Raw genomic sequence first — 24,002 nt, forward strand, 5'->3', positions numbered from 1 at the left:
GAATAGTTGTATAGTCCAATCTTGTACAATCAAAGAAGTTCAACAGACCTTCCTTCATTTTGTTTTGGTTTCCCTGTCTCTTTTAGCACCAATTGGTAGTGTTTGCTTGTATAATCTCATTTCTATTACTGGCTTCTTAAGTTCATGAGTGGTACCCATGATCTCTTCATCAAATAGTTGTTCAGTCACACCCTTAGTGTTCTCTTCAGGACATGCTTTCTCATTTTTTACAATATAGATAGTCTGATAATGTTTTAAATCTTCAAGTTCTGGTTCCTTTTTACTTAAACATTCTGTTTTCAATTGATCCCTCTCCCTTTGCATTTTACGATAAGCATTAAAGAGTACCCAAGCCATACCTTCAATACTTTGCTAAGAATTCTCTGCTAAATATTCAGTTTCATCCCTTACTATTTCTACCACAAAACACTAGAACACATTTCAGCCAAGTCTGCTTCTTTTTAGAAAGGATCCCTTTTCTTCCAGTTCTCAAAAACATGTTCCCTAGTTTCAGCTGAGATCTCACCAGAATCACTGTTAGCTTCCATATTTCTAACATACCTCAAAAAAAAAAAAAAAAAGAAACACTCCTAGCTTCTACCCATTATCCAATTTCTAAGTTGCTTCCATACTTTAGGTATTTGTTATAGTAGCACACACTTCTCAGTACCAAAAGCTATTATATCTTAGTCTGCTCGGAATGCCATAACCAAACACCATATACGGGGTGACTTACACAATGAAAATTTATTTTCTCACAGTTCTGTAGGGTGGGAAGTCCAAGATCAAGTACTAGCTGATTCCGTTAATTGTAAGGGCTCTGTTCTTGGGTTGCAGGTGGCTGCCTTTTTGCTACATCCTCAACTCAATTACCTCCCAAAGGTTCCATTTCCAAATAGCATCACATTGGGATATAGGGGTTCAGCATATGAGTTTGGGGGATACAAACATTCACTCCACACAAACTACTTAACATGAATCTGAGTATGCTCCTTGCTCACAGACCTGGCTTCCCTAAGGGTGGATTCAGAGTGTATTCCATTGCTTTAAGATCCAACCCTCTGATTAAGCTAATTTGTCATTCCATTTGATTCATTTCCCTCCAGCCCCTCTTAATACACGTGTTTTAACTTGGATTACACCACCCACGGGAGATGTCATGCATTTTGGTCCACATGATGTAATTTTTGAGTGTAATCACTCTGTCCATTCCCCAGAGCATCTTCCACCTCAAAACCCAGCACTTATATTTTTTGTTTCACTTCAGTTACACCTGTTGGCCAGTGTGTAGGTTTTCTTGGTATGCTAAGAAATAGTACAGAACCAGAGCTCAAATGTGCTTGACTGGTGTGAGTTGCTACTAGTTAGAAGGCCCCCGATAAGGGAGTGACTGTGGGGACAGCCAGCCACAGAATTCATATTAACTCTCAATCTCAGGCTTTGTATTAGCTCTCAAGCTGTTTCTTATGGTTTCCAGTGCTCTGTGTGGTTTGCTGAAATTTTGGCATTCTGACTTTAGTGATTTGACGATTCAAAGGTTGGCCCAACCCAGGCACAAAGCAATCTGACAGTGTAATATCATGCCACCTGAGGTATCCTCTGAGTGGCAGCTGGAGGAAATTCAACACGAAATTGTTTTTGTAATTGTTGACGTATTGAAGACTTGTGATGCACATCTTCAAAATCAGGCGAGAGACACTTCCAGCTGGCGAGACTTCAGCAGAGTAATTAAAAACGTAAGTTGTGGACCCATGACAAAATGGATCCTAGAGCTCTCTGCTGGTTAAAGAGAAATTACCAGAGAGGGTCGAGTGGTTTCTTAAAAATTTAAATAGGAAGGATGCAGATGAGGGAAGGAAGGAAGAAGAGATGGGCAAAAAGATAAAGAGGTAACAAATGTTTTTCATACGCGACCCTTTCCTCATCTGAATGGTATAAGAGGTATGGAGACTTGTTTCTTTCACGATTAAATCTGCCTCTGATGTTACTCATGACTTAAAGTTAGTTATTGGTCACTACATACAGGTACTTCGTCCTTGTCTTTCACGTCAATGAAGTCATGATAAGCTATCAATGGATTTGAAAGAGCACAGATAGTTCAGGAGGTTCTGTAGAAAGGCTTTCAAGCATGGGACATCTTAGAGTCAAGAAATCTTCATGCAATTCTAAATCTTCAATTACTGATGATCGATAAATTAAACTCCCAGAGCCTCAGTATCCACATTTACCAATGGAGACGATCGACAAAATGTCACCTAAGACTTCCAGAAGTTCTAATGGAAATGTTCTATGTTACGTTCTATGCTCTGCTATGCTCTGCTGTTCTGTTCTGTTCTTCCGTGTTCTTCAAGTTGTTCAGAGATGGGAAAATGGCACAATTTATCATCCAAACCAGGACACTATCGATATCCCTCAAAGTCAGAGTGAAATAGAGCTTTGTAAAAGTATTGACCTTTTAAAATGTTTGAAAGATCACAGAGGAAGATGGGATGTAATTCATTTCTCTCTCTCTGAATTTGGAAATAAAAATTCCACTGCTGCTAAAGAGCACTTTATTTACATATATGTTAGCACATCTGCATGTCCAGCCCACACAGATTGGGAGGGATGCCTGGAGTTGCCATTCAGGGGACTCCTTTGCTAAGAATCCCCGTACCACATTCCCCTCCCCACCCCCATGGAGTCAAGAGTCCCTCCTTGGGGCTCCCACAGTAGTCAGTGCACTATTTTATAATTGTTGGTTTTCTTGTCTCTCCCCTCCGTGAGACTGAGGGCAGAATCTGGCTCTTTCATGTCTGTTTTCTCAGGACATGGGCATCAGGGAGTAAAGAGAGACACTGAGACGCCAGGTAAAGAAGCAGTCACTCTCGGCTTTATGTCAGGGCAGGGCCAAACCTTGCATGGAGCTGAAAGTGAGTGTCTCCTTAAATTTTGGACCCTACGTGCCTGGCTTCCTCCTTCTAGTCTAGGCCCTGATGGGTGAGTACTTGGTGCACAAGAAGCCTTGAGCAAAGTCAGTGACATGAAGAAGTTCTGAGCTTTGGAGTCAGGCTTTTTCTTAAATTGTGGGTTTTAGTGTTATGTAGGTATGGTGAGGCCTAAAACATAGATCAGAAGTTGACTGACATTGGAAAGATAGTCTGTTACTCACAGTTTCCAAAAAGACAAGGCTCTCCACGCCATGCAGGGCCACATGGCGAAGCAGCAGAGTGGGCCAAGACACAGAGGGAATAGGAAACAACATGGGCAAAAGCCTTCACTGTGGTTTTCATGGGAAGGAACGGGCGAGGGTAGGTAAGCAGGCTTAGAGTTGGCTAGTCTGCATAATTTCAGCAGCTCTGGGGTGGCCAGGCTGTTTTTAGTTGTCTGCTCCCTGACACTATGGTGATTAGAGCAGGGGAATAGTGACCCCGAGTGTGAGAGCTGAGACAAAGGACGAGGCTAGGTAACGGGCGTTGGATTGGTTGGTTTGCATGTGGAGGTATGCTTCTTAGCTTCTCCTTTACTATCCCTGGGAACTGGCTAGCCCTGGGAGGCTCCAAGATGTCAAAGCATCAGAATATTTTCTGAGTTTGAATATGTGCTGTCATATATAAGCCTCATGGCCTTGGGGCATTATCCTGTCTCAGAAAACAAGAGTATTAAAAATGCAACACCCTTACGGGGTTGTCATGAGGATTAAAGAGCCTGGTGCATAGTAGGTGCTCAATAAATGACAGACATTAGTTAATATGCATCGTAGAATACCTATAACATGGCGTATAGATCTATGCACATATGATTAGACAAATCTTGGTTAGTATACTTCCAAATTTGTGTGAAGGAAGAGCTTCACTCTTGTTTTGAAATGACCTCCACTTTTGGCCACTTCTTTGAATAACATTCTGAACAATTCTGCAAAGTAGGGCAACTGCTCCTGGAAACTTGTGTCTCTCTTGAGGCTCCTGAAACTTCTTCCTTTGAACAAAGCTAAAAATAACCCAAGTGCCTTCCTTCCCTGGAGGATGTTGGTGCTACAGACTTCACAGTGGAAGTCAGGAGATACAGGGGACTGTGTATGTATCTTCCAAAGAAAGTTTCTGGAACTTTCCAAAGCTTCAAACAGAAGTTAGTTTTGGCTGCTCAGCAAGTTTCAGAAGAAGTTCTCTCTAGGCTGGTAGAGTGGCAGAAGCAGCTTCTTCTGATGTCAACTAGGAATCTTTACCAGCACAGGAGCATGTCAAAGATGATACAGAAGCAGCAGTGGACAAAGGATAAGCTTTGTGGTCCAGCATCACCTTTCCCTTGCCAGTGCTTGAGGGCTGGGGTGATATAGAGCCATTATCTTCAGACCTTTGCCTCATACCAGGGATACGTCAGTGGATTCAAATAGAAGAGAAATGACAAATGATGTGTTGTGCAAGCTGCGAAGAAGAGTTACTGTGTTTGCAGCGGAAACAAATGGCAGCGCTCTCCAGGGGCTTCTGCTATTCTGAGGCTGTCAGTCAGTGTAAAATAGGATCCTGATCAGGAATCCTATGACAGTGAGAAGCTTTCCCCTGGGCCTCCTTCTGGGCTTGCAGTGGGTTTTTGCCAGGTGGCATTAGTAGGCTGACACTACTTACTTAAACCAAACCTAAATAAACAGGAAGAGACCAGAGCGTGGGCAGCATAACTCTACTTAACTTCACTCATTCATTACAACAATTGAAACATTTCTTTGGAATCTTCCACTTCAATTCTTCCTGCATTAAGAAGTACCAATATGCTTTGAAACAATTATAGTTAGCCCATATAACTTTGGGGCCTCAGCACTCAGAAGCAACATTAGTAAATGTGAAGTGGTCTCTTCACTCTTTTTAGTTATTTGTGTGTATTTCTTTGATGAAATAGCTTCTGTAGCATTCAACGTAACTTTCCCGTGTTGTGGAATTTGTTAATAGTATATGTGTTATAGCACTAACCTTTGCAAAATTATTTTCCTTATGAGATAATTTATAACCTGTAGACGACATTTGGTGTCTTAACGTTTTCTTTTAGCCTCTTATTCTGTCACTGTGTCCTTTTTTTTTGTTAAGTAGACCCAGTACACAGTAGAGCTTCCAGGATTAAAACAGCTGTGTATTTTGAAAATAGCTTCTGAGTGGGTAGATTGAGGCAGGGTACTGGGTTATGCCCACTGTGAACCTGGATTAGCTTGTGTTTCAATTAAAGCTCTTAGATCAGGTGAAGAAGAGGAAGTAAAATGATGATAACTTTCTTTTGTTTGAGTATTTACATAATGCCAGGCATCTTGCTGTGCTTTTATAAATTTTCATAGATAATCTTTATAACAATTCTTTGAGGCATGTTTTATTCTAATATCCATTTTATAGTTGAAGACATTGAAGTACAGATACCTTAAATTGTCCAAGGTCACAACCACTGAGTTAGCCAGGAATGTAATCTAATTCTGATAAAACTTTTCAGTTACTTTTTCTTTATCAAATTATATAATGGTTATTAAAAATCACATGGAAATAAAGGACTGCAAATGAAAAATCTTTCCCCACTCTTCAGTCTTGCTCTATAGATAAATACCCTTTTTTTTAACTCTTTTTAATTTTTTAATTTTTTTTCCAGATGTGTATCTTCATGGTTCTAAAAATTGTTACTGCATTGGGCATTTTTATTTATCAAGTTCAGACCTTACAAACTTCCTGTTATGGTTTATATGAATTTATTTTATCTACACAAATCCTCAATATGATTCCTCTCCGCTCATCCTTCCAATCACAATGTTTATAATATTATTTCTATATAAATGATATTTTCTGCCAAATTGAGAGATTTCTTTTGTATGAGTACAATTTTCTTGGAATCATAATCTATCTCATTACTTCATTCACTAATGAAGCTATATATCTCTTACAACTTTCTCTTCAATTGTTCTAGTAGATCTATTAAACACTAGCACTCTTCAGATGACCTCCAAGTTACATTACTCTCCCTCAGAAATCATCCTCTTTCTTTTTGTTCTGAGAGAGGCTGGTTTCCTGTCACCACAATGCTGTGTTGGATACTCTACTTCCTGTATCCATCGTTTTCTATGCTTGCTCACTCATTTTCCATAGCCCACATCCTCCAGTAAATTCTTTGAAAGGATATGAGAAGAAAAGTGTTGTTTGTTTTAAGTTTTCTTTACTTTACTCTTACATTGTTGAGTAGTTTGGCTGAGTAAGAATTCTAAGTTGAAAATCAAAATTTCGGAAATGATACTTCATTCTCTTTTAGTTTCCTATTCTCCGTTAAAAAGTCGTATGCCATTCTGAATCCTGCTCTATTATGTGTGACCTAACTTCATCTTTAAAAGCTTTTAGAATCTTCTGTTTATCTCCATTGTTTATGAAATATCACTATGATGTGCTTTTGGAGTATGTGATTTTTTTTTTTTGTTGTTGTTGTTTTTTGTTTGGCCTGGAACCTCAGTTTTTTTTTTTTTTTTTTTTTTTTTTGGTGCCTCCTGTCCTTCAGTACTTGAAATTTTTCTTGTATTATTTCTTCTATAATTTCCTCCCTATGGTTATTCTATTTCTATTCTCTTCTTATAAAATTAGTTGAAAGATCTTTATTTATCCAGCAATTTTTTTATTGAACATATTTGACATATAACATTGTGAATTTAATGTGTACATATTACTTTGATTTTCTTATTATATCCTTTTTTTTCTTTCAATCTCTCTCTTTCTCTTTTGTTCTGCTGCTTTGTGGAAGCATTCTTAAAATTTCTATTTTACTTACTTATTTATTTTAAAAGAAATATCATATATAAAAGGCTTAATTATTTCCTGATATGTGTTAAGCAGTTAATGCCACTTATTAGTATTGTACCTATATTAGTAGATTTGAGTATATGACATCTTTTACTGAATCATTGATATTCAGATGTGTAAGTTATAATTTTTATTCCATATTTTAAATGTGGATATATTATGAATTCAAGTGTAAAATTAAAGATGCTTTCTTGTTTTAAATTAAACTTATTGGGGTGACATTGATTAGTAAAATGATTTAGGTTTCAAGTGTATGTTTCTATAATACATCATCTATATAATGCATTGTTTTAGATTCAAAGCTTTCTGCCTTTTGAAAAGATTTCGACTTCCATGAGGTTTCTTTTTTTTTTTTTTTAATTATTACTTTTCTAAATAGCATTCTGCACTTGTAATATCTTCTCATCTCTCATGGAGTATAATAGTTTTTGTTTTAAATTGGTTTTGTTTTTTATTTATCTAATTCACACTCACTACCTTTCCCCTATTTCTTTCAGGTTTCTATTTTTATTAGTTTTGGTTTCTTTTTGTGTGTGTATGTATTGAAAAGTAATTGTTAACATTCTTTGGCTGCCCATTTAATTTTAAGAAAGAGGCACAAAAATGCTCATTCTAAGCTCTGTGTTTAGGCCCATGACTTGTGAACATTGTGGCTTCTTTATAAAGTGACTTGGAACAGATAGTTAACAGATAATTCCTTGTTGAGGAATTATCACTAAATGTCACTGTCTGGAGATAGTTTATGTGGAGGCGTTTTGATCTCGTAGTGAGGAATTTTCAATTGACATGGGGTCTGATAGCCTCAGTATTTATTTTGCAGAATTTCAGGTAACTCAGCTGTTTTCAGATGCATGCCTCACTCAAACCTTTCTTGTGCCTGGATGCTGTAGGTCCTATACGTTTTTTAGAACTAAAGGTAGTTGATATAAGGTATTGATATAAAGGTGTTCTTTTTCAGTTGTATTCCCTTCTGCAGGCACTTTACTTACAGCTTCTTTTACTCTGTTAACTCTAGTACCAATTTTCCCTTTGCTTTGTAACTTCCAAAAATTTTTGTCAAATCTCTTCTTTACCATTGCCATTTCTCCTTTTCCCTTTGGCCTTGTTGGAATGCCCTGTTAAATTCCTCTGCTATTATTTAATTAGAGTTTGTTGTAAAAAAAAAAAAGAAGAGAGAAACACACATGGATCATCTGCCATGTTTAATATTGTTTTTTAATACAGACTTTCTTTTTTTTCAAAAACACATTATCTTTATAACTTGTGTGCTTTCTTCATGCATACAATGTTTTACATTCCTCTGATCCTTTATAATTTAAGAAGCACATTGTTCAGAAGCACTATTTTACTTTATTCATATAAAAATCCTTGGTATATTATTAAATCTTGACATTGGGCAGATGGAGAGATCTCCACCCAGGGAGTTTAACTAACATGCCCGAGATTACTCAGTCAAGTTTTTCAAGCATCTTCATTACAGAATTTTGCATCTCCTTCACCTCTACCTCTCAGACCTAATTTGTGGCAACTTTTTGAAATAAATAAATAAAGGAAAGGAGAAAGGGAAGTAGGAGATGAATTTTAAGCACTGAGTTAAAAAAAAATCTTATTTCTAAACTAAACTTTGAAACTTTCAAAATTAGGTTGGGGTAATTTGAAGATTTTAATATATTCCATGACACATAATCACTATCACAGTAAACAACTGCGCTTTGATTGAAATAATAGATGATCCATACTGTTCTAATGTCTATGAAAACATTTAGAGAGCAAATGGTATGTTGGGTGATGGGGAGAAGTTAAAAAATGAGGAACACAGTTCATATATTGAAGTGTTTCTTATAAAAAATGTTACATAGGCTTATTGTGTGGCATGAACAAAATTGACAGTCAACATATATAGGACTTTTTCCACATTTGGACAAACTTTAAGGAGCCAATGCACATTTATTACAGCATGGCTTTCATTAAATAATCACCTGGCCAGTAGACAGGCAATTCCTGCAAGCAACATGGCCCACTTTCTGCAAAGGACCTTCTCTGATCACAGACACTATGCAGACTTTATGGTCGGTAAATTGGAGGAATGAGAGACAGGGGCTCTTGGCTTTCTGTAACCCAGTCTACGTCAGCTTTCTGGTGGAATTGAGGGAGGTCTGTATTGCCTTCCTGGAGGCAGAGACCAAGGATCAGCCAGGCTGACACCTACTTCCCAGGTTATCTTGTCGGATGCCCAGCTTCTGTCAGCTGTTCAATAGCTGAGGATGGAAGCTATACTTTTTGTTTGTTTGTGTCTGTGGAGGGAGCTGGCTGGGCCAGAGAGCTGTCTGTGGGGAAGGGAGCCCTGAAACACTCTTTTTGAGTAATCCCTGAACAGTTCTCTCACTCTCACTGGTTCTGAGACATTTGAATAATTCCTCAAGTCCTGAATCAAAGAACAGTCTTTGTCTTGCTGAATATCTTTGTCTTGCTGAATATTTAGCTAGTAACTTGGTCAATTGTCTGTTCTCTTCAAGGCCCTGCTTGAATACCATCATTTAAAAAAATTCTCTAACTCAAGAAAGACTTAATTTCTCCCAACCTTAATGTCGTAATGTGCTATTTATAGTCTGTTTGGTACTTATTTCTCCATGCCTGCTGTGGTGAGAATGATAGTGGTGTTGATGCCAATGATGGTGTTGCTAGGACAACATATGCTTCAGAGACAGTCCTGTGTTGGAATCCTTTCTGCTCTCCACTTGGGCCAATTGCTTGCCTTCTGTTTCCTCATCTGTAAAATGGAGACAATCATACTCTTCTTTCCAAGGTGAATCATACTCTTCTTTCCAAGGTGTAATAAAGATTAAGAATAAAAATGTGTGTCAGGTGCTTGACACTAAAGTTGTCATTTTTTCTTTTCATTTTTGTTTTATTTACAAATTAGTCATTCATTTAGATTATACTTTTTGGTTACATGTAATACTGTACTTTACATTTGAGAATCTGCCTTTTTTAAAAAAAATCTATTATTGTACCTACAGATCTTACCTAAATATGTGCATGTCTTCTTCATGAATTTATCCCCCCAGGAAGGACAAGCTGCCATTATACCATTTGGTTGGATGCTTTCTGTCATGGCCCAGCCTGGTGCTGACTCATATCCATTTCCCTCTAAGCTCTTGGTCAGCTGTGTACATCAGTGTTACAAACAGTTTGGGCTATAAGATATTATGGATAGTGATCATAAAATCAACTGGGGCCCTGTGATCTCATGATCTATATCCTCATCAGGTAGGATGGAGATTCCTGAGAATTATAGTTTTATCCCGATGTCTCAATGCTTTGCCCTGGGAGAAGAGGACTGGGTTGCCACTGTCTGCCACTAATACTATCCATTTCTAGCCATCACTAGACAAGTAGCCATCACTACTTTTCTTATGCTTTACAGTTGTTATAGTGACTTGATAGGTGCTATCTATCTACTGCAATCCATAGTCTACCCTTAATGAGGGTTACATGCCCATTATATAGATGGAGAATTGAGGCTCAGCGGTGTATGAGATTAACCCAAGGGCAGCCAGCAGCAGAAACAAGCCTGCATCTCACATCTTCTCCACGCTGTTTTGGTGGTTTATGTGGCTGGCACCCACTCTCATCTTCTGACACCAATCATACAAAGTCAGACCCAAAGAAATTCACAACACACTTGAAAGAGATGACTCATTTGCCTTGAAGCAGCGAGACCAGAAAAAAGTTTTGTTTCGGATTGTCTTCTAGAAAGAACTGCCCTACCTTACCCCAGGGGCATATTGTAGAAATGTGAGGGAGGGTTACAGATTGGAAAAGAACCCTCTGTGGTTGCTATATTATCACTCTAGGGGTAGATTCCCCTCCACTCAATGTTTTTGGCCTTTGAGGAAAACATATTCCCGTACTTACTTGAAAGCCAAACCTTTCAGAAAAATGTACTGCTGCACGTACTGATGTATATTGATTCTTCTAACAAATTGTGTAGAAGATTCATTTGTCTATTGGATGCTTGGTAGTTTAGGGGGATTCTTACATTTGACCAAACAGTGCTTTTTAACCATTAAGTTCTATTGTTCTATAATTTTCTCTTCATGTTTTCAGGAAGGACATTTCTTGTCAACTAGGGATGTTGACCATTTTTTACAATATAAATATATTCTCTTAATGACAAAATGAAGTTCTGGGTCCAAAAAAGATAGCTCAGTCTGAAACCATGCAGAAGAAAATCCAGGTCTTGCTTGAAGCAGAAGAGTTAGAAAGAATGCCAAACCCAGACTTGCACCAGAGGCAAGGAGCCAACGTGGCAGGCTTGAGGGCCCTCAAGTAGTCAGGATCTGTGTGAATTGCTATGTGTCTGTGTGTGTTGCCTTCTGGAGGGGGCATTCTGAGTCAGGGTCTAAAGTGACAGCTGGTGTTTGAGGCCTGTGTCTGTGAACACAGCAAGAGTGTAAGGTATTGGTGAGCTGGCCACAAATGCCTGACAGCCTAGACCAGAGGCAAGTCAGTTAAGACTGTCCTTATAAAAAAAAAAAAAATGTCTTATAGTTTTCAGTGTATATGTCCTTCAAAGGGTCCTTCGATAGATGATTGGGTAAAGAAGATGTGGTATATATACACGATGGAATACTATTCTGCCTTAAGAAAAGATGAAATAGTGCCATTTGCAACAACATGGATGGATCTTGAGATTATGAAGTGAAATAAGTCAGACAGAAAAAGTCGAGAACCGTATGATTTCACTGATACGTGGGATATAAAACTGAAAGGAACAAAGGAACAAGACAAATAAATAAATAAAAACTCATAGACACAGATAATAGTTTAGTAGTTACCAGAGGGTCTGGGAAGAAGGGGGTGGTAGATGAAGGTAAACGGAGTCAAATATGTGGTGATGGAAAGAGAACTGACTCTGGGTGGTAAACACACAATGTGATATATAGATGATGTATTACAGAATTGTACTCTTGAAACCTATGTAATTTTACTAACCATTGTCACCCTAATAAATTTTAATTAAAAAAAAAAGACTGTCCTTATAAAGAAAAACTGTTGTCCTTATAAAGAAAAACACCAACATCCTAGCTGGTGTTCTGGATTCTTCCTGGGCCATGGGCTTTAGCATTTGAGTAAACTGCAGCTTCTAAGCCTCATAGGCATTCAGCAAGTAGATCATTCAGAGAGGCTTTTATCCATTTTGTTCACAGATAGTCGCAGTGAGATTATGTGTAGGAGGAATCATGGGGCTGCATTCTAAACATGGCAACTTTTACGTGACCAATAAATATGCCTGCCTGTCTGAGGCCAAAATTGGTCTCAGTGGATGTAATTGAAGTTGTTTTGTGTTTTTTATTTTCTCATCACTGGTTTTTTTCAGCACAGCCAGCACTTATGGGAAGTTTTGTTCTATAAGGTTGCGTTATACATAACTTTGGGCCCTGTAAGGGAAAAAAATGAGAAATAATTTAATTTGTTTTCTGCATAAATGAGAGCTGGAGCTTTGGGAATATGTTAAGCAGTAATATGCGAGATCACTTGTTTCCTAAAAAGGCATTGCCTGGAACTACAAAAGATGCTATGGGGGTTTCCAAAGGATTTTGCCACCTCTAGTTTGAATGAACAATAGAAAGCAAAAATTTACATTTACTAATTCCCCCAAATGTGTCTGTTCTTCACTGGGCTATTCACAAAGATGTATCTAGAGCTGAACTTGTGTCTTCGTGCTCAGCCTTTGACAGCAAGGTTTATGTGTATCCAAATGCTGAGAAGCACACTCTTTTAGCATTTCCCGGAGAACCTAGTTGACATAAAAAAGAAGAGCTGAAATGTGCTTTTAGGAATGAATCCTAAAACACCTTGTTTTGTGACCCATCTGCCAGGAATAACCCCTTCTCCCACCACTGCCTCATTTCCTACCAATAACAGGTCTTTTCAGATATGCTAACTCATTGTCTTAGAACTATACCCCAAGAGGTTAAGACTTTTACTGAGTCCTTCAGCAAAACCCCTCTAATTGCTATAAAACAGGTGGATCCCACTACTCTGGCTCCAGACAGAGAAGGAAAAGTTGACTTCAGATCCTCATTTTCTCCCTTTACGTCATCACTTATTGGTCAACCTACTCTGGGGGCTGGCAGTACTGGTTTCTTTTTTTCCTACCCTCTAAAATCCAGGTGCTGAGATAATATCAGTCAATTATCTTGATTAATTGATTCAGTTTTACAGTGTGATCGAGCTTTCCTATAGCAGCTGCATAACTGATTCCTTTTTTCATTGATCTTTCCAGAACTCTGCTTTATCCTTTCCTATCCAAGACTATCTCTTCTCAGGAATTTCTACACTATGAATTTCTGTCCCAAATAGCTACTGTTGAACATAATGGTTATATTTCCATGGAATCTTGAGCAAATAGGCCAGAAGAAGGTGAGGGGGGGTGTCACATAGTTCCAAATGTGGGAATTCAGATATTTTGGACTCCTAGGGATTTCTCAGTCTGTGACTGTACCTGCTAGAATGCTGGTCTTCCCTCTACAATATTGCCAACTCCTAGATGTCAACATGGTCCCAGAACTCTTGATTGGGAGGACTCAGCAGAAGGCTGGAAGCTCAGAGAGGTACTGTACTTTCTTTAGTAAGTCTTCTCCATGCAAGAAGATAACTATTTTCCTATAATGTGGACTTTAATATACTTAAAGGCAGCGTTTATCAAATTGCAAGGTGCACACAAATTACCGGGAGATTTTACTAAAATGCAGATTCTGATTCAGATCCTAGGTAATTTTGATGATGGAGTCCATGAGAAAAAATTTAATGTGACTTCTGCTGCATAAATGAGAGCTGGAGCTTTGGGAATGTGTTAAGCACTAATGAGATCACTTGTTTCCTAAAAAGGCATTGCCTGGAGCAACAAAAAGTGCCATGGGGGTTTTAAAAGGATTGAAATAATGACATCTTGAAATAGTGACACTTGAAATAGTGATATCTAAAGCTGCACTGTCCAATACGGTAGCTCCTAGTTACATGTAACTATTAATATTAAGCACTTTAAATGTGACTAATCCGAATTCAGATGTTCTGTGAGTATAAAATGCACTTACAGAATTTATTTACAGAAGATTTATTACAAAAAAAGCATGAATGTAAAATCTCTCATCAGTAATTTTATATTGATTACACGTTGATAATAGTTTGGATATATTAGGTAAAATTAATTACACTTTGCTTCTTTGTAAATTTTTAGTGCAGTATTAGAAATTGAAAACGACAGATATGGCTCATAGGTATTATATTTCTGTTGCACAGTACAACTCTAAAGCTCTGTCACCTCCATTTTGTTGGCCGTAGATAGCGCTTTACATATTTTATACCAGTGGTTCTCAAACTTGACTGCATCACAGCCTCCTGGCGGGCTTGGTAAAAAGCGTTGTTGGCCTACCTAGACTGTGATGGGAAGTTCTAAGGTAGGAGCCAAGGACTGCTATTCCTAAGTTCCCAGGTAATAGTAACACAGCTGGTGCATGCACTACATGCCAGGTGGCAAGACCCTAAAGTTCTTTTTCTTCTTGCCTTTCCAGTTGCACTCAAAATATTCTGCCCCTGTATGTTGCAGTATACAGCATACACTGTGGAAATAGCTTCTACCTGTCCTGCTCACATCAGCATTCATTCACCCTGTGGTGTTGTAAGGCCCTTGAAGGAAAGGTGGTGCCTGTTCATCTTGGCATCTCCAAAGCACCTAGCTCAACCATTGGTTTGTTAAGTTGAAATGAATTGGATTTAATGGAATGAATCATCTTTCTTCCTTTTTATTCCCTTTCTTGAAGCTCTGACAATAGCACAGTATTAAATCAGGAATAAAATAAAACAGGGATAAAGGTTTATCTGTTAATCGATATATTAAGTTACTAATTATTAAGTCAATTGCATTGAGTTTTGTTTCTGTTCTTTTTTGTTGATTTAGCTCAATGTATATTTTTTAGCACTTGAGGTACTGTTGCTTAGGGTAATGAGTTAGTCCACTTTCAAGTGATAAGTGTATAGCTAATTGGAATGCGAGGAAAACACTGCCAAGTACACCGAGGAAATTACAGCTGGAGTATCATGGGAGCCCGGAGATAGGAGACAAAGTCGCCTCTGAAATGTGCTTATTAAAGCCTTGCTACTCAGTGTCCTCCTTAGACTAGAATCACCTGAGACTTGGTACAAATGCAGAATCTCAGGCCACCACCAGGATTTATGAATGGGAATCTGCATTTTAATAAGAATCCCAGGCAATTTGTGAACACATTAAAATTTAAGAAGCACTAGATTAAAAGACAAATGAAGAATCAATGCCATATAAGCCTGAGGTTAACGCTGGGCTTCTTTCCTGCCTTCCCTAAGAGAAGGTTGGTGTCTGGCCTAAGACAAGTCAAATGACAGAATGGAGGCAGATGTCCCACACAGATGGAAATGCATTTCATTGGGATAAGCAGACCACAGCAGAGCTCTGCCAACCTGCAGCAGCCTTGGTCACAACGGGAGCAAATCCCTGAAAGATTCACGGCTCGGGGAATTAAAAGAAAGAGAGACTTCCAATGTGATGGTGGAGCTGAGGCTGTCAACCAGCAGGATTCCGCCGCTCCTTGACAGCGTGAAAGGAAGCCCAGTTCTAGCAGCCTACCTGTCTGGGAGCCACCTGTCACATGTGAGTGGGAAGCAGATTTACTGCCAGGTAGTAGGCAAATTTGAATCACCGCTCTCCAAAATCATGGGGATGAAATAAGTGGAATATGGGACTGAAGTTGCCAGGATGATGTCACCAGATGAACATATCCCCTAATTCACCTTCTTTATAAGAAGATGGGGCATATAAGATAACTTTGGTAGGTGGAAACCCTTGTTATATTGAAAAGTAGCAGTAGCAGGGGCTCTGACATGTACAAGTGAATCTGGTTGATGTAATACAATATTTTGAGTGTTGGTGGTTTGGAGGAGTCCATTAGGTAAACCACACATTTTATAAGTTATTGGTCATATTGACCCTGGTGCTCTATGAAATGAGTGGAGAGGACAGATGCCAGTACAAACAGACAATATTTATTATAAATTCACCCTTGAAGAAACTGTTAAAGGGGCCAGATATTTCCTCTAAGTCTTCTAGTGCTTTAGTATGTATATTTTTTATTCATTTAATCATTTGTTCAATAAACATTAGTTGAGATACAGACATTTAGTCACTGATCTTGGGGCTGGGAAAATCCGTATGGACAGACACATTAACAAACAACACAGTGCTTCCAGAACCAGGATCGAGAGAAGCATGTTGCTCATGTGAGCATAGGCTTTGTAGACAATGCCACTGCTGTTGCTGCTGATATCATTCACATATGTGTCTAGTGTTTATTACACGTCAGGGGTTGTGCTAAGTGTCATCTGTAACTCGTTTATGTTTAACATGACCCTATAAAGTAGATATTATTATTATCCCAACTGCGTAGGAAAAAAATAATAATGCACAGAAAGTTTAGGTAGTTTGTCCAAAGTCACACAGCTAGAGTGGTAGAGATAGAAAAGTTTCAAAACTAAGGCAATTTTGTTTGGAAATCATGTACAGAGGCCCAGCGATATAAAATGAAAAAGCACAAAATTACATTAAAACTGAACATTTTATGAAAGGCCTGCTGTTCCCAGGAACAGTACTAAGTGTACGAAGAGGGGCACGACGTTTCTCTCATCAGGAGTTAATGTCAATGAGACATGTAAACGGGCATAAGGATCTGTTGAGCTATGCTGTGCTACGTTTGCTGATGTAAGTGTGTGGAGGTACTGAAGGAGTGAAAAGAAGGGAGTCATTAACTCTATCTGGGTGTGGCCAACGATGACTTAAGAGGAGGTGATATGTTGGCTGGGCTTTGATTGATGAGGAGGAATTTGCCAGTTAACCAGCCTTAAAAGACATTTCAGGCACAGGAAACAACAGGTGACAAGGACATTAAAGAGCAATGTAAGAGAATTTTCTTTATACAGCTCAACTGAGTATTTATTCTACTTAAGAAGCTATATCACCCAATACAGGGATTAAAACAAGAACAATACAGTCTTTGGAATCTTCAAGGAAGGTAATCGTTCTTCACCTTTATGGCTGGGAAGAGAGCTATTGCAGAAGTCTAGTTAGAGACTGCTCAAGGATACAATCCTTAATCTCTTGAGCTTCCTGACTCTAGTAAAATGATGATAAAATATTATGAAAGGATAAACACATAGAAGAAAAAAGAGAACAGAAGAGAGAATGTCTATGAATATAGGAGTATAACAATAATTTGAAGATGGAAAATTTATCAAGGAGTGGTGTCTGACTACGTAAAGTGAAGAAAGATACAACCTACTGTCCTGCATGGAACTCAGGTAACAAGGAGCTTCATTTAGGGGAGTTTAATGATGAAAAATTTCCAGTTAATCTAAATTAAATAGTGTCTCATACAGCAAGCACTTAATAAAGTAGTGAGAAAAATGTCCTCAATGCTGTACATTAATTGCCATACTATTTCCTCTAAATCACATCAATTACTAGAGTCTGAAGCTCTAAAACCAAAATAAATTCCCACCAAGCAAGAAGGACCTTTTTCTTTCTCTTTATGACAAATAACAATTATTTTTATCTTATCATTTAGGCCACCAGGAAACTCAGAACCAAATTTACAGACCAACTTACAAGGCTCTGAGACCGTGTTGAACATCTGTGTTGAATCTCTATCTCTCTCCCCTGGTTTTGATTTTTATTCATATTTAGTACCATGTTATGATTGTTATAGATTTAGTGGACTGAAGGAATTGAAACAAACGTATCAAAGTGGATACACCAACTGAATTATTTTTAAGTGAAAGAGACTTCATCAAAGCTATTTAAACATCTACAATTTTAAAATATTAGAAACGTGGAAAAAGATGTGAAATAGGTGGTAATAGTAGAAAAAATATTCTAAAACAAAAATAGCAAATATGCTTTAACAATATACATAAAAGTTACTGCGTAATTCTACAGTGCATAAAAGTTATCACTAATAAAACTGACAGTATTATTCATTTTTATCATATGCTTTTGGAAAGTTTATTTATAAACGTCAATTCATCCAATCGTGTGGTCATTTATTCAATAACTACTTACTGAGCCCCTTCAATGTGTCAGTCCAGCCACTGGGTGCTTTGAATACAGAGAACAAGACACATAAAGCAATTGACTTACTTTTTCAGGGAAACAACCAATGTATAAGTAAACAAAGAAAATAGTAACAGCCCGTGGCAGAAATAAGAAACGTGTTTATTAGCTATTAGTGCTAAACAAGTCACCCCAAACTTGTTAAAACAACTAGCAATGATTGATGTCAGAATTCTGGGATTGGTCAATTGGTGCCATGCGCAGCTTGGCAGTTCTGCATGTCTGAGTCAGGCTCAGCTGGTCTTAGCCAGGTTTCACTCATTCTTCCTCAGAGCTGCTAGGTCGATTCAGAGCTGGCAGGTCTAAGATGGCTCAGCTGGGATGGCTCATCTCTGTTCCTCAGGGATTCTCATCCTCCAGCAGGCTACCCTGGGCTTGTTCATTTAGTGATGGTGCAGGGATCACAGAAGGGAGGACGGAAGTAGAGTAGCCCTCATCTGTGGGGAATACGTTTTAAGACCTCCAGTGGATGCCTGAAACACAGATAGTATGGAACCCTATATATACTATTTGTTTCCTTTATATACATACCTATAATTAATGTATACGTTAGGCACATTAAGAGATTAACAATGACTAATATAAGATGGAATGATTATAACAACATATTGTGATACAAGTTGTATGAAGGTGGCCTCTCTCTCTCTCTCTCTCTAATAGTCAATCTGATAACAGCCGGCTACTCAGTGACTAAGGGGCAGGTAGCATGCACAGTGTGGATACACTGGACAAAGGGATGACTCACGTCCCTGGTGGGACTGAGGGGATACTGCAAGATTTCATTATGCTGCTCAGAATGGTATGCAATTTAAAACTTAAGAATTGTTTCTTTCTGGAATTTTCCATTTACTATTTTTGGACCCTGGTTGACCATGGATAACTAAAACTATGGAAAGTGAAACTGAGGATAAGCGAGGGCTACTGTGCATAACGTCTCTTGAGGCCCAGGCTTGATACCCAGTAAATTCCAATTCCTGATAGAAGGAGCTGCCAAGTATTGAGGCTACTTTTTGGAATTTAACACATTAAGACAGAATACCTAGGAGTAATTGCGAAAGTACTGCAGCGTTTGGAACTTGGCTGCATTGAGGAACCAGCAAGTAAACCAGCAGAGTGTGATGTTCTAGGAGCCCCCAGAGGAGAGCAAGAGATAAAAAGAGTTAAAACTAATGAAACCAACAAGAAGCACAGATGAGGAACCCAAATTAAATGATAACTTTTATAGGCTATAGAACATAGAATGATATAAAGTACAAAATGTTAGAAAGTAATCTCAAAGTTTGCTAAAATTACCAACAAGTGAAAACACATTGGTCCTTCTGATCTTTTGGCTTTTCACCAAATCACCTGTATTGAAACTGTGAATTAGTTGTGTTCTTATATTTTGCACAATTTATCAAAAGAACCCCTGTGGGGACTCAAGAGAAGGGAGAGTGTTCAAGAATGTCCAGAGGGGGGAAAAAAAGCTTATTTGATTTATTGTCTATTCATCTAACTCAAGAACTTCAGAATGAAATATATTAGATTGCATCCAAAAGTTGCAATGCATCATTTCCTTTAATAAATATGATATACATATTTAATATATATGTATAGTATGCATATTAATATATAATATATATAATGCATATATGTATAATATGTATATATATATATATCCACATATGTATTCTTTTTATTGTATATAATCCATTTTGGGAAAGTGTTCAGCTTATTTTAGCCTTTTAGTCCTTTTTTTTCCTCCTTTCCATTGTGATCTGTCAATGATGATGTGACCTCTTGCAGACTGCTTTCAGAAGTTTGATCACCAGTATTACTCGAGTAATATGAACGAGTCACAAATGATGTTTTGCGTGTTGTTAGACATCCGGTATTATGATAAATAGCTCTGTGCTCTAAAAGAGAAAGAAACATTTTAATCTAACCTAAATGGAAGGACACTAACCTTGTCTGATTCCATGGATAAGCAGAGGTTACTTTCTAGCTCTGATGAGAAGGCGGATTTTGAAATGGAATTAAGAAGCTGACACACACACCTGAGTCAGACTCACCCATGCTTCAGTGATTTAACCATATAATAGAGTTCCTATTTCTTATATAGCCTAGTCACACACAACCGAGAATCTGCTATAAACAGTTTTTGTCAGAAAAGATGAAACAAATATATAGGACTGAACTCAGTGGCCCAAAACAGCTCCTCCTTTCTTCCAAAAAATAAAGATGTAGATTACCTGTTTATGTATAGTTCGTCTCCTGTCACAACTGAAACAGGGAGAGTAGTTCCATTTCTCTGACAATTTATTTCTATGATATTATACCCAGAGAACCCCAAGCTTCCCATGTAAGCTAATATTATAAATTTTCATGAAGATTCTGATGACAGTATTATTTGAATGAACAAATGAATTATTCAGCACTTCCCAAAGTGTTCTGATAATAAAGTTCCTGCTGACGAGAAATCTTGCCTAGTATACTTTAGCATAGTAAAAAGTTTTGATAAATTTCTTATTCAAGAAACTGGTTCAATATTATATAATCCAGAATTTTACATAGATTTTATTGCACATGGAACTCTATTATTTCCATAAAATATCAATTTAAAGTTCATATTACTTGCTGTTCTGCAGAACACAATTTGGGAAATTCTGAGCTCTATTTTTTTTTTTTTCCTCTTTTCCTGAACCAAACACCAGCCCCTATGGGTGAGGACCAAGTCATAAAAGAAATGAGAATGGGTGCCCATCTCTACACCATTGACTCTAGCAGAAGAACCTCTCAGAAAACCAGGGTTACAGGAGACACAAGGTTCCATGCAAAGAAAACTAGTGGGGCTCATGAGATTATAGAAAAAGGCAAGACAGAGATTTATAATCCTGAGAAACGGTGCCGTAGTGCGACCGTGTTGCCTGCTGGCACAGAGCAAGGACCCTCTGTGTCAAAAGTTAGAGACATGTCTCTGACACCTTGTTGAGTGACCGTTGCCGAGTTATTCAACTTCTTCGGGCCTCAGTTTCCTTATCTTAAAAAAAATGGACTGACATAACTCAAAGGATTGTTGTGAGAATTAAATTTTGAAAATAACATCTGATATATAAGCACTCGATGAATATTAGCAATTATTAGAAAAAAGAAAGAGATGACATTGTCATAGACAGTGTTTCATTTTGGGTAGACAGGGATATCAACTTCTGTTGTCTCACACTTATGGACCATGATTGCTAGAAAGAAATGAAAGATCTTTAGCTAATCCCATTATTTTATTTACACACAGAGGAAGCCTAGAAGTGCTTGGGCTGGAAGCATTTTGGTTTATATACTTAGTCTTCCACTTATGGGACTGTAGGAATTTAAATGACAGAAAATAAATTTTCATGCATAAAATTCACAGGATCCTTTTTGAGCATATACTGGCTTTTTCTTTTAATTCTCCAAACATCTTGAATATTCTTACGTATGGTTTTGAAGTCAAACCTTTCAATTTTATTCCCGAGTTTATTGGAAATGATTTTAGCATTTTGCCCTTTAACTTGAACTGGATGTCAATATAAATAGAATATCTCTCATTTCTGTAAGGGAGACTGTACTCTCATTACTCTCATTATCAGAATTTACATTGGGAATGGATGCTAGATGCTATTTTAGCCTATCTCGTCTAGACTAGAGTTATTTGGATCTGTCATCTGCCCTCCATAACTCTTGCCTCTTCTCTAATGCATATTTTTTAAGTTTTCTCCATCAAATGCTAGGATGCTGCCTTGTTTGTCTTCTAGTCTAGTGACACAGTTTTCTTCAGTATCAAGTCTACTGCTCTAGCCAAAGCTTCGCTTCGAATTCAGTTCTCAGATTTTTCTTTTCCTCATACATATTTCTGACAAGCTTTTTTTTTTTTTTTAAACTATCTGCCTTGGCTTTATAAGTACATGAATCTTTTCTCTTTAACATTTCAGAATAAAACTAAAAGTCATCCAAGTTTTCTCTCTTTTTCTTCTATGACTCTTTGGTTAAAATTTTGCTATTAATTCTTGGTTTTATTGCTTTGTGACAGAGGAAATGACCTTCACATTTTCTAGTTCTTGGAATTTATTGAGATTTTCCTGTGGTCTCATACACAATTGATTTGTGTTCATGCTCTAAGAAAATTTCAAAATAATTTTTTACTGTGCATGTGGAAAGTGCTATTTAAGCACTGAATGAGTATTATTGATTCCCCTATTTTAAAATCCTCTATATTTACTTCATTTTTAAAATTTTTGAAAGATTGAGCTTTATCTTAAAAGCACCACCACAATCATTATAAATGTGGCCATTCTCCCATATTTCTATTTTTTCTTACATAGTGTTTTCAAACTATCATATACTCACTATGCATTCTACTTTTTATCAAAGTAAATAACTACCCTTGTTTCACATAGTAATATATTTATGCAAAGTTTACTTTTTTGATACTAATATTGAAACCACTTTATCTTATTTTTTTTCTAATTCTTTAAATTTAAACTTGGAGAGTCAGAGGTATCCTCTTAAAGCAATGCATAGTGGAATTTGTCTGATGAAGTGAGATCACACAGAGCTGAGGAAACTGTCACTGATGGGTGACTCACTTTCACCTATAAAGCCACAAGCTCTCATGGACATCTACTCTACCAGCTAATCTTTTGCAGTCTAGACCTGCTGTGTATCACTACATAGTAGTCTAATTAACTAGTGAGAAAATGTTTCCCTTCTATTAAGTTTTCAGATATTAGACTTTTTAAGGTTGGTCTACCTAAAAAAGTAGCTTGTAAGTAAGGTATTGGTATAAATATAATAAATTAATATATCAAATTTCTTATTAAATGTGCTAGGGGCTGTTAGATATGCAGGAAAAAAAGCAAAACACCTCTTTGAAAATTTCTCCTGTGTATCTTTGGGCAAATCCTGTGAACCATCTGAGACTTAGTTGACTTCATCTATAAAATGGGGCATTGGTCTGTCGTTACCGTAAAGTGGTCCTTCCCACTCAGACATTTTCAAACTTTGTAACTCTGAAACATAAGACAGATCCAAGTACTCAATTAAGACACATGCGCTTGGGACAAGATGCACACACTTTCCAAAACATAGCTTAGAATTCAGTGTGGCTTCTGGATAGAAGAGGTTCCAAATGATTTGAATATGTGAGGGTATGCTGTTGAACTTTTTTTTCTTGTGCACTTGGTTGTTTGTTGGTTTGTTTTTTAAATACATGCAAAAGTCCAATGTGTTCAGTCTAATAACTGAAGCCATGTTTTTCCCAAACAAAATATGTATTTTCAAGCTCTAGTCTGCGGCTCATGCATTTATCCATGTAGTCATTCAGGCTTACGTGATCACCAACTCTGAGTGGAACTGCAGGCTAGGTGCTGTGCAGTGATACAAAAATGAATGAAACATCAATCCCTGGAGACATGTGCTTGATAACTGTCACTGTGATTTGATTACTCGGGGAGCAAAAAAAACAACTTTGATTTTGGACCCAAAATAATATGCAGTGTTAACCAAAAGGTGTTTCATTAAACATGAGTTCTATAGGGCATTATAGATGTTATATCAAAAATGGGTTATGTATTTGGGGACACAAAGAAAAAACCGAGAGTTGTTAGATGGGTGTGGGGGGGGAGTTGGGGATAAGGGGAAAGGTGAAGGGATTTGGAAGCAGCTGGTAACCACAAGATGGCCTCAGGGCTTTTTTGAAAATTAATTTGGGGAAGGTATTCAATAATGTTGTAAAGATTTTGTTGGGTATCCGATGGACATGCGTCCTATTTGGGAGACCACCTCAGGGATACTGTGGATACCTGATCATGGCATTGTACACCAGAAGCTAAACATTAATGAATGCCAACTATAATTTTATATATATATATAATGTGATGGTTCAGTGTGAGGTCGGAGGGATAGTGGATGGGGGGAGGGGGGTTCACAGTGTGAGGGATATAAATGATGAACGTCTAAGTATTACCTTGTCTTGTACACCTGAAACTAATAAA

Source organism: Rhinolophus hipposideros, assembly GCF_964194185.1.
Source record: "Rhinolophus hipposideros genome assembly, chromosome: 14".
NCBI classification, from domain to species: domain Eukaryota; kingdom Metazoa; phylum Chordata; class Mammalia; order Chiroptera; family Rhinolophidae; genus Rhinolophus; species Rhinolophus hipposideros.